Source organism: Lissotriton vulgaris, chromosome 7 (genome assembly GCF_964263255.1).
Source record: "Lissotriton vulgaris chromosome 7, aLisVul1.2, whole genome shotgun sequence".
Classification (NCBI taxonomy): Eukaryota; Metazoa; Chordata; class Amphibia; order Caudata; family Salamandridae; genus Lissotriton; species Lissotriton vulgaris.
The window spans coordinates 824,609,036-824,619,262 of NC_141695.1; the positions used below are offsets into that span (position 1 = coordinate 824,609,036).

Here is a 10,227-nt window from a genome sequence, read left to right on the forward strand (position 1 = left end):
AGAACGTGCAGCACTCGACCAAGCCTCCCCGCTGGTCGTAGAGCTCCGGTGACTGGTCTCACACCGCAGTCCTGTCAGAGGGGGGGGTCGATTCTGGCTTTCCCCCTTCTTCTACGACCCCCGCACCCTCAGCCTTCCACACGGGGAAGAGCTCCGTTCTGGCCCGGCCTCCTCTCAGCCCGCCCCTCACCTTCTGGCGCCTCACCTCCTCCTTACTCGTCGGGCGGGGCTTCGCTGGGCTTCCGTTGCTGGGCAACCCTAGCAGAAGCAGCTCTCCTGCCTCACGCCGATGCCGGCCGCCTCAGAGCACGAGGAAACGCAGACTGCACGCTCCCCTCCTCAGCGGACTTCAGACCAGTAGCGGTGAGTACAGGTAAGCGCGAAAAGCGCTGTGCCGCCCAGGATCCGTTTTTATATAACAAACCTCCTACAAAGTCAACTCCACAGCAGGCTTAGGGGTATAGCCTAAAGGGCATTTTCTTCAAGGTTTTGGGACGGCAGCCAAGATGAGTAAAACTAGGACAACAAACTTGGGTCCCTAACGTGGCAGTTGCCCACACCCTCCAACTCCTGGCTCAACGGCCTTTCACTCACCAGGCTGACCCAGGGTTCTCTTCAGAGGGGAGGGGGTACCAGAGGGGAAACTCGCCCCGGGGTCAAAGATAAAGGCTGAGCTAGGTCATCAGACAGGAGGGGGGCGTCATCAGAGAAGGGTAGCAGGCACGCAGACAGTCAATTCCCCCTCAATGCGCCAACCTCTCCTCCCAAAAGCCTCAGCTCCTGACTGACCCCAATCCTCACACCAATTTTTTTCCAAAATGGCCGCCCAACATTCCACCTTTTATAGTCTGGGCCAAGAGTGTCTAGAGTGGACCAGAAGGTTCTGGAACCTCTCATGACAACCCTATGGCCCCAGGCTATGAGGTATCTGGTCAGGCCACCATTTTGTGTTGAGCACCTACTCTTCCTCCATTTTAGAGGAGTACCTACGCCACATTGTTGATTAGTAACCATGGGGCGTCCAGAGACCTAAGGTCAACACCAAAAAAATGCAGTAGACAAAAAAAAGAAAATGGAAGGCAAAAAGGGAAGAAAAATAAGGAGGGACCACCCAAAGGGCTGACAGGTCGAACACTTTGGACACCCCTGCACCCTAGAAAATATTCTCAATTTGCGATTCTCAAATTGTGAATCGCAAATTGAGAATACCTTCCCATTCATTCCTATGGGCCTCCTGGCCCATAGTTATGAATGGGAAATTATTCCTTAATTGCGATTGAATTGGAATTTGAAGAAATCGCAAAAAAAATGCGATTTTGTACATACATACCTATTTGCGTTTCTCAAATAGCGATTTCTTAAAAATCGCTATTTGAGAATCGCAAATCAGGTTAATGATACATATGGCCCTTAGTCTCCAAATTATATCGAATATGTAGTGCTTCACTCCCCGCCCTTGATGCTAAAGTGCGAGATGCGTGGGAGGGGGACCTGGGTAATCCCATATCCGATGGACAGTGGGAACAGTGCTGCAGAGCCACGAGGGAAGTTTCACCTAAACAGTAGACACAAACTAATCCATTTTAAATTTCTACGTAGGCTGTAGTACACCCCGGCACGCTCACACAAAATTTATTCTAATCGTCCTAGGCACTGCCCCAAGTGCAAGGCCCCCTTTGCCAATTTCGCTCACCTCTCCTGGACTTGCCCACATGTGCATGAATATTGGTCCCACATACATCGCACTCTTGGCGATATGTTAAGCTTAGACCTAGTCCGTACCCCTGAAATTGCGCTACTGAGCTATGTTGCCAACTTTCTGCCTAATGTGCGTAGACTCGCAGCACTGGGATTCTTGTTGGCAAAACGGGAGGTGGCGCTGCTATGGTGTGACAGACGGCCGCCAAGACTGGTGTCCTGGCTCAGGAGTATGGCCTTTTGTAATATTAATTGTGAGGAGTACTCGACTCTAGTCCCCTGTCAATCCCATCGCATTGACATTTGGGGCCCTTATCGCTCATACATAGCCAAGATTACTACTGAACGCCAGTCTCAGCTGGAAAATCACATAGTACCGGAGGGAGTGGGTGGAGGAATTGTGTATTATTGTATTTTGACATTTGTATTTATTGGATTGAAGGGTTATTTTTATCATCTTAGTATTTGTGTGTTGTGTATAGATGGAATCTTTCAGGTTTTCTAGCAGTTCTCGTCCCGAGTATCGACGGACAAGAACACTTCCCTGTTTCAGGTGAGCGCTGCGCGCAAACTCTATCATTCAATCTCCACTCTTTGAGCTCCATATTTTGACAATGGTCATTTTTACATTTTACAGACTATTGTTGAATTGTCAGGATCTCTTGTATCTCCTCGTAGTGTTGAAATTTGGATACATGGTAGTCACGTGCATTTCATCAGGCAAGCCCCCTCAAACGCTTTAAACTTAGGGACGTGGTATCTTTGTCACCGACCATGGATAACTAAAAACACACATTCTGAGGTGATTTTTTGTTGGACTCCTATTATTTAATTTTCATAACACAGAACCTCTCACTCCTTTTTCTTTTATGAGCACTTTGTCACAAATTTGAGTGCAAATCCTAAATTGTGGATGCAGTAGACTTACTGCGTCTTGTTGTGTTTTAGATTACTGTGGATCACATCAAATTTGGGAAGACATCTCTACCCACGGAATTGATTCTCCCCTGACGAAGGGTTCCAATCATGAACCCGAAATGCATTGGGATTTTTGAAGTCAATAACGTTGTTTCGTATTTACATGTTCATGTATAATGTTATGTTTTTCAATTGACCACACTGAGTAATATCTATTTGGAATGTTGGATGATTATCAGCATGCATATAATGCTCGAAACCATGTGTTTATATTTTGTTGAGAAATGTTGGTTTGAGACCTGATAACCGGATAAAAACCTTTTTGCCCTTGAGCAACTGTGAATACTTATTAATTTGAATTTAATCAGTTTGTCTTGAGACATCTTTGTCCATTAGCTGTGCACTCCCTTGGCTGTGGGTGCTCCCACAGTCTATCTTTGCAGTTTAACCCATTGGGAATTTTGGGTCTTTTCCCATAGACAGAGAGCAGCACGCAATTTCTTTACAAACATCTAAACGTTTCTTAAAACCCCATATAACTTTGAATAAGAACCCTAAACACAGGTGTGCAACTGCATGATCTTTTGTAGTTATACGTAAGACCTTGTCCTGACAGGATCGACAGGAACGGTCCAGGCCTTTTTTAGGGTCCTTTGCGAACTTACGCAGATAGGTCACCATGGTGGGATCCAACTCTGGGGTGTCCGCCAAATTGTCCGCCAGATCAACCCTAGGACACTCCGAACGGAGTTGTGCACGGACCTCCTTTTCAAAAGGTTGCCTGATGTGCTGTTGCACATACTCTGCCACCGCTGGGGAGGGGAGCCAAGCTGTGGAATTAGGGTGGATAATGTCAGAGGGATCAAACGTGAGGACTGGGGGATGAGTGGGTGCATCCACAAAATGCTCCTTGCACTTTCTCTTTTTAGGAGGTGGGGGAAGATGATCCGAGGAGGAGGAAGAGAGATGGTCGTCACTATCAGCCTCCACAGCTGCAGTTTGTGACTTGGCAGTGGACAGAGACTTCGCCAAACGTTGAAAGTCCGAAGCGGGTGGATTCCCTGGGGAACTTGTAGACTTTCGTGACGCAGGGACCCAACCTTGTTGCTGAGCATATTGGGTTAAATGCCTCTTTAGAGGTGTAATTGCCCAAACTAGTGCCTTATTCATGGAGTGTTGAACCCCCTTATCAAGGGCTTCCACCAAGCCCTGTTCAAGAGAATCAGAGGCCTCTTCATCATAATCATTGTCATCTTCATCATAATAATCTGCCATGGTACACCAAAAGTGTAATTCTGCCCACAAGATGACTGAATTCGAATAAGCCTAAGGCAAAAAGTCAGGGGGAGTGACAAAAACCCCACAGCAAGCCAATGAAGCTGCAAAAATCGCTACCAAAAACAATAGAATGTGGAGGGAGGGCTTGCCGTCTATGAAAAAATCACTCTAGGCAGAGCCTATGCAAATGTTCCCTGCCTGAAGCCTTTTGAAGTAACCGGCGTCAATATGGGGTTAACTGAGAGGCTGTGGGCATGTGAGTCGCTATGGATGTCCTTCAGAAGAGCTCCAGTTTCTCACAGTAACACGGAGCGCCGGAAATGCCCCACCGCGCATGTGCGGGCACCGGCTGCCTCAGAGAAATGCGAAGAGCTCGCGCAGGCAGCGCGAACTCGCGAGCCTCCATCAACCCCGACTTCCTCTCCACTGAATAGAAGACTCGGGCACAAAGCGCCCGGAACCCAAGGGAGGTGAGTACACGCTCCCTGCCGCGCGCCACAAGAGAACAATCAGCAAATGAAACAAAGCGGCACAGTCGCACGGAAGCGAGAAGCACAGCGCAGCAAATTCGCGAGGAGACGCGAAGTTCAGCGGCACAGAGCGTGAATACAGCGCCAATCAGAATAACAATTAAAGCACAAGAAACAGTAAGTAAAGTATAATGAAAGCACTTATCTGGCTGCGGAGCAGCAAAGAAAGAGGAAGTGGGACTATCTACACGGCCTTATATAGGGCATTCTCTATGGTTGTTACCCAAGTGGTTATGGGTATTGTGGTTTTTATTTGTTTTTATGGCTGCTGGGCATTTCTAATACAGAAATGAGACTAAGCTTAATCGGAGCCTCCTGTCCTGACATAGAATTTTTGCTGTCTTTTTTCTTTCCACTGCAGGGGCAAGTTGTGGGCGCACTGAAGGAGCAGGAGCCTCGTTGGTGCAGCGCTATCTTGCTATTTTTTCTCCACACTGCAGGGGCAAGTTGTTGGTACACTGAAGTTGCAGGAGCCTCGTTGTGGTTTACCCACCGCTGGACGAGTTGGAGCAGGCATCCTTGGCAATATCCAAAATTTTGTGAGTTGAAGACGCAGGCAATTGTTTAGCCTCAAGGCTGTACTGGCAGGCCTGCACTTTCATCGTCACTGGGAGCCGAGGGGGTTGGAGAATACTCACCTGACCCACTAGAATAATTGGTGGGCGTGGCTGTGGTGACGTGGGTGCTGGGCCGGCCAGGGGGATGCTACATCTGGAAGGTAAGGGTCCGGGCAGTGTCCCAGACCGGAGGGCAGTGGTTTGTTGTGGTGTGTACCATTGTTATGTTATGTTATGTTATCCTTTTTGTAAAGCGCGCAGCTGCCCCAGCAAAGGGGCGTCCCGGCGCTGACCACGGGAGGACAAATCAACTATGTGGACCAGTCTAACAAGAAAGAACAACAGGGAGAAACCTAAGTTAGTAGGAACAGGAAGGTTTTGATAGCCTTCCTGAAAGATGACAGAGAGTCTATGGCGCGGATATGCACAGGAAGGGAATTCCATTGTTTGGGAGAAAGGTAGCGGAAAGCACGACCGCCCGTCCTAGAGAGTCTAATTCTAGGCACCACCGCCAAAGGAGACTCTGCCGAACGGAGAGGGCGGGAAGGAACATAGAGGGAGATCAGATCGCCCAATAGGGCGGGGCTCGTGCACTTGAGGATTTTGAAAAAGAGACAAAGTGTTTTAAAAAGAATGCGTCTATCGATGGGAAGCCAGTGTAGCTTACGGATGGTACTGGAGACTGAGCAGAAACGCGGCAAGCCCATCAGTGCTCTGGCAGCAGCATTTTTAATGCGCTGCATTCTCAGTATTTCCGCCTTGTTCGCCCCTAAGAGAAAAGAGCTCGAGTAATCGAGACGTGAGAGGAGGTAGCTTGTACAATGAGTTGGCGAACAGAGGGAGCAAAGTATTGTGGGACTGGTGTGGAGGGTGTTTTTGTATGCCCTAATTAGCCAGTTACTTCATTTGGGAGGACAGTGTATTGAAGGACCCTGGTTCCATTTGCTGGTGGATGTGCTATCGTGGTCCAGTGCATTGTGGGTGAATTTAAAAATGGCCCCTAAGGTGAAGTGGAACGAACAGCATTCACGCATGAATATTTTTATGGAGACAATGTTGCGTAAAATGGGGGCGGTGGACTCCATGGTGAAGAAGGTGGATGATATGGGACAGGCTTTAGCTGCTTTGAAAGAGAGGGTTGAGGGCCAGGAGGGGGCAGAGGACAGGCCCAGGTGATTGGGGGATAGCACCTTAGGCAGCCTTTCCCCCAGTACCAAAAAGGATTAGACCTAGGAAAGGTGGGGCACTGCGAACTAGTGAAGGGGAAGGTGCAGAGGAGGCCACAGCGCCAGCCCTGAGGTGATGGTGCCCAGGTCTGTGGAGCCTGTACCGGTCCCACATACCAATGGTAGTTAGCCTAATGCGGGTGTTGGGGTTGGTCGGGCAAACAACAAGGGGACATGAGCTCCGGCTGGGGGGCATCCCTCCTCACTGACAGGCAGCCGAGAGCGACGGGGGGCACCCCACAGGCCCAGCTGGTACCCATGACCGGGGGCCAATCCGGGAGCACGCCAAACCAGCCAGATTTGGTAGCTAGTCCAGCAGCGGTACTTCCTTGGCTGGGAAAGGTGGGCAACCGGTCCCCGTCAACAGGCGTGTCTGGTAGTGGGCAGGACACATTTGAAAAGGCCAGACAGATAATGGCACAATTAGATGGGGTCCAGCCCGGAGGTGGGTTAGCTGTTCCAGCAGTGGGCATGACAGGGGCAAATGCAGGGCCGATGGGGAGCGGTGGAGTCCCCTCCAAAGTCACCACACCAGCAGATGCCGGACGAGCAAAGTCAGCGGTGGCAGCACCAACAGGTATAGCTCAAACATTGCCACCTTTGGGTTTAGGTGAAGTCCGCTCCGTTAGGGAGCAACTAGGGTGACATGTGTCTCAGGAGGCTAAAGAAAAGATTTTGAAGGGCTCCTATGTGAATGTGTTTTGCCTGATGCTAGATGAGGCAGAAAGGGAGGTGGCCAAAAAGAATAAGGAATGGATACACGCAAGAGAGTGGTATAGCATATTGTAGAAGTTTAGAGTTGAGGAAACATTGGTTAATTGGATCAAAGGTTTTACGGTTTTCACATCGATAATGGTTGAGCGATTCCCAGGTCTTGCTTCAGAGATCGCCTGCTACCAGAATAGAATCACTTGTGCGCATGACACTTATGGGGGCAGTGGATGGACAGATTATGACAAGGACTTTAGGAGAGCTAAGGCAAATGACATGGCTCTGGGCTGGAATCAGATTGACTCGATCATATACCTAACACATTTCAGAGGTCCACAGGATACCACCCAGGGTCAGTCGCAAGACACTTTCTGGAGTCAGCCATTTCGCGCAGGCCACTTAAGTAGCTCAGGGGGCGGGGGGAAAAGTAAGGGGGCGTGTTGGGATTTCAACAGGCGCTCATGTAACAGAGCAGCGGGCACATGTAAATTGAAACATGCATGTTCCTTCTGTGGCAACTACTCACATCCAGAGTCCAAATGTTTTAAAAAAACAAAGGACAAGAGAGGCAAGAAGCATGACTGAGAGTGTGTCCCTTGGAAAGGCCAGATCTCCCATTATAATGAGTGTTTTGATACCATGGTTGAACATTTACAATAGCCCCAAGTCTGCTAAGATTTTGTTGGAAGGTTTCAGGGACGGTTACAGGATCTCCGCGCCTAGTTACGTGGGGGTGCCACACTGCCAGAATCAGCTATCGGTCAGGGCTAATGAAGGGGTGGCAGCAGCAAAAATAGAGACGGAAGTACATTTGGGCAGAGTAGCTGGCCATTTGAAGCCCCCCAATGCAAGATTTTGTCTGCTCCCCATTGGGAGTGGTACACATAAAAGAACAAGGGGAATTCCGACTGATTCATAATCTCTCGGCCCCCAGAGTGTGTCACTGAACAATGCCATTGATGATGACCTATGCAGTGTCAAGTACGCTTCTTTTGATCAAGCAGAGGAGCTGCTTAGGGGGATGGGGCAAGGCGCATTGTTGGCAAAGTCAGATATTGAGTCAGCTTTGCGCCCGCTGCCAGTGCACCCACCTGATTTTCACCTGTTGGTTTTCAATTCAAGGGGAAGTACTATGTGGACAAATGTATGCCTATGGGATGTTCGGTCTCCTGCGCCTCTTTCAAGAAATTCAGCTCTTTTTTGGAATGGGTTTTCAGGCGAGCGACAGGGCACCAGTGGGTACTACATTACCTTGATGACTTTCTTTTCTTGGGAGCACCAGGCTCTCAGGACTGCGGGTGGGCGTTGGAGAAGTTCTGTGCACTCATTCAAGACTTTGGTGTACGTTTGGCACAAGGCAAGATGGTGGGGCAAAGCACTGAGATCAAATTCTTGGGGATAGTGTTGGATTCTGTGCAGGGAGTGTCACGGCTGCCCCTAGAAAAAAATCACAGCTTTTGGTTCAGCTTTACAGCATTCCTTGTCAAATGAGAAGATTACACTACATCAGCTACAGCAGGTCGTAGGGCAGTTGAATTTTGCATTGGGAATAATTCCAATGGCACAACCGTACTCGCGCACCATCACACAGGTTATGTCAGGACGCTGGAGAAGCACCATCACACCAGACTGTCTAGTGAGGTCAAGCAGAACATGCGAATCTGGAAGGCATTCCTGCGTGGCTTCAAAGGTAGGGTTGTGTGGCCCAGTCTCCTACGTCCAGCCCAAAGGTAGGGCTGATGACGGACGCAGTGGGTGGCAAGGGTTTTGGGCACCATTCTAGGCCCCGCTTGGGTTGCTCAGCAGTGGCCAACGTGTTTGGAGGACACTGGGCTTACAAGTAACATAAGCTTCCTTGAACTATTTTCCATTTTGGTGGCATTGACCGTCTGGCTGCAACAACTGAGGAACCAGTCTGTGGTATTCTGGTCCGATAACATGGCTGTTGTGGAATGTATCAATAATCAAAATGCAAAGTGTAGGATGATATTGCGCCTACTGAAGGAGATAATACTGGTCTGCATGAAAATGAATCTGCTGTTTAGAGCAAAACATGTCCCAGGAGTGTTACACAATGCTGCTGATGTGTTCTCTTGCCTTAAGATGCAGGTATTCAGGTTTCATCACCCAGAGGCGGCAGAGAATCTATCGCCTTTCCCAGAACAGTTTTGGCAGCTTGGTGCCCCCAGTTATTAGACCTCGTGGCAGCTAGCCTAGCACCTAGGACCAGGAAGGCATACGAAGGGGCGTTTGGGGCTTACTGTTATTTTTTGGGGGAGAGTTGGGAGGAAAAAAGGCACAACACTGGGTCTGTCATTTCCTATTTGAGAACTATGAGAGATGAGGGGCACTCAGTGGCATCTGCAAGGCGACATATTGCAGCTATTTCCTTTTTCACTAAAGTGAGGGAAAAGGGAGATCCTACTGGCACTTTTATAGTGCGGAAAGCCTTGAGAGGGTGGCATCACCTGCAGGGAAAGCAGCCACACGTAAGAAGACCCAAAGGTATTCAGAGACATTGGCCACACTGATGGATGCTTTGCACCAAGTGTGTACCTCACCTGTGGAAACACTTTTGTTCCAAGCGGCCTTCTGTTTAGCGTTCTATGGCGCTTTCATGATAGGGGAACTGGTAGCAAAGAACAAAATGGTTTGGCAGGGGGGGGCTGCAGTTGGCACACATGCTGATTCAGGGGGACTCCCTATTGATATCAATAACCAGATCCAAAACTGATGAGGAAGGCAGTGGGGAAGGGATGGTCTTGGGTAGGGCTGATGGAACAGCTTGCTGCATCATCGCCAGGTTGAAGGCATTTCTGGCGCAACGTGCAAGCGGTTTGGGGGCTATTACTTGTGCACGCAGACAGGACCCCGGTCACTATCTTTCAGTTTAAGAGGGTCATGGGCATAGCCATGCAGAAAGCCATTTTAGACCTAGTCAGTTTTAGGACCCACTTCTTTAGGATAGGGGCTGCCACCAAAGCAGTGGCCAGGGGGTTTCTGGGAGTGAGATAAAAAGGATTGGTAGATGGTCCTCGAATTGTTATAAACGCTATGTGCGCCTACACATGCTATAGAAGTGTCCAAATAATGCGCTGACAGTTGGTTGTCTTTCATGGTTTGATTAGCAGTTTCTACATCCTGTGACACGGGGGGAGCATACATCGGTCCACCGTCCAACAAAGACTGCAACATCCTGTCAGGCAGGAGGAAAACAGTCAACAAATCATCATCACACAGCGCACCTTACAGACCAGGTTCACGCCTGGGAGCACGCGGAACAGGAGGTGTGGATAATTGGCCACTTGT

At 49.3% G+C, this 10,227-nt stretch overlaps 1 pseudogene; it reads left to right on the plus strand.

Annotated features, from left to right (window-relative positions):
- The first annotated feature begins 6,465 nt into the window (after window positions 1–6,465).
- LOC147702478 (uncharacterized) lies at window positions 6,466–9,995 on the plus strand (annotated as a pseudogene).
- The last annotated feature ends 232 nt before the right edge of the window (window positions 9,996–10,227 follow it).